Source organism: Clavelina lepadiformis, chromosome 9 (assembly GCF_947623445.1).
Source record: "Clavelina lepadiformis chromosome 9, kaClaLepa1.1, whole genome shotgun sequence".
NCBI lineage: Eukaryota > Metazoa > Chordata > Ascidiacea > Aplousobranchia > Clavelinidae > Clavelina > Clavelina lepadiformis.
This window is the reverse complement of record NC_135248.1, coordinates 4,790,774-4,792,809: the sequence shown is the minus strand read 5'-3', so window position 1 is coordinate 4,792,809 and position 2,036 is coordinate 4,790,774.

Genomic DNA, 2,036 nt, shown 5'->3' with positions numbered 1-2,036 from the left:
GACATATCCTAAGCAGGAAGCACGGCCTTCCCACGTTTGTCCACAGCAGGCTCAAGTGGAACATCGCCGACCAATCTCCAACCGGATCGGCAATTGAGTGGCTATGTGTGGACATTGATGGTGTTAAAGTTGTCAATGTCTACAAGCCACCAACCTCGCGACTAACACCAACAGCCATCCCAGTGTTCCCACACCCTAGTATCTATGCTGGCGATTTCAATTGCCAACATACGAACTGGGGTTATAATTCCACCAGTCCAGATGGAGAATGCTTGATTGACTGGGCAACCAAGAGTACCCTTGTGCCTTTGCACAACCCTAAGGATGCTCCAAGCTTCTTCTCTGGTCACTGGAACACTGGTACAAACCCAGACCTGGCTTTCGCGAGCACTGGCCACATTAGCTGGAACTTGGACAGTCGTGTTTTAGAGAAGTTTACAAGGTCCCAACATCGACCCTCGCTTATTATGACTCCAAGAACTATTCTCCCAGTTCCAAGTGAGCCATATAAGCGTTGGAATTTCCGCAAGGCCAATTGGGAACTATATAGTCTCACTACCAACGAGCTCGCCCAGGACCTTCCACCTCCGGATACGGGCCTTGTAGATGAGGCTTACCAGGACTTTTGTTCTGCCATCGCTAAAGCAGCCAAGCGATCAATCCCACGCGGTCGTAGAAATAACTATAGACCGTGTTGGGATGCGGAGTGTGAGAGCCTCTACCAGGCCTTTCTGAAGGCCCAGCAGGGCGAGGCATCAAAATCAGCCGCCTCTGCATTGCACGCTCGACTCGATGAAAAGCGAAGAGAGCGTTGGACAGAGGCTGTCAACACCATCGACTTTACGCACTCCAGTCGTCTGGCATGGAACACAATCAACAACCTGACTGGCAGGTCCAGACAAACGCATCGCCCATGCCCCATCTCTGCCAACTGTATTGCCTCCCAGTTAGTAAAGAATGGGGTCTATGGAGCGAGAGATCGCAAATCAGCCTACCTTGTTAACAATGAGGTGGCTGAGCTCTGGAGGATCCCTACACCTCCTGGCGAAACAATCTCTGGAGATTTTACTCCAGAAGAGTTTGCCAGCGCCCTCCAGCTGCTAAAGTCTGGGAAAGCTCCAAGCCCTTATTCAATTTGCCCGGAGCTGATTATCCATGCCGGAGCTGCTTTAAAGTCCTGGCTAAACAAGTTCTTGTCTTCCTGTTTACACACACTCAAGCTTCCGAAAATCTGGAGAAAAGCACTTGTGGTTGCCATCCCAAAGCGGATGAAGTCGATAGAGGATCCAAAAAGTTATCGACCAATTTCCCTTTTGTGTATCCCTTTCAAGATCCTGGAGAGACTGATCTACGCCCGTGTCGAACCTATTATAGACCCACTGCTCCCTCAAGAGCAAGCTGGATTTCGACACGGAAGATCAACCGTGGACCAAGTTACTCTCTTGGCTCAAGAAATCGAGGACAGCTTTTCGGCTAAGAAAAAAGTAGGTGCTGTGTTTGTCGATCTCACAGCTGCCTACGATACCGTTTGGCATCGCGGCCTCACCTGCAAGCTTTTGCGCCTACTGCCGGACAGGCACATGGTTTCTCTAATCATGGAACTTGTCCGAAATCGCAGTTTCACCCTCACCACCGGTGATGGCACAAAAAGTAGATTGCGACGCTTGCGAAATGGTGTCCCACAAGGATCAGTCCTGGCTCCCCTCCTTTTCAACATCTATACGCACGACCTGCCAGAAACAATTGCCAAAAAGTTTGCTTACGCTGATGATTTGGCAATTATGCATAGAGCAGAAAACTGGCAGGAGTTGGAGGGGTCCCTAACCCAGGATATGGCAACCATATCCACCTATCTCCAGAAATGGAAGCTGAAGTTCAGTGTAACCAAAACGGTGACGGCTGCCTTCCACCTGTACAACAAGGAGGCAAAACGTGAGGTCAACATCACTGTTGATGGACGTCCTCTCCCTTTCACTGCCGAACCAACATACCTCGGCATAAATCTGGATAGGGCACTCACGTTTCCTCGTCACCTG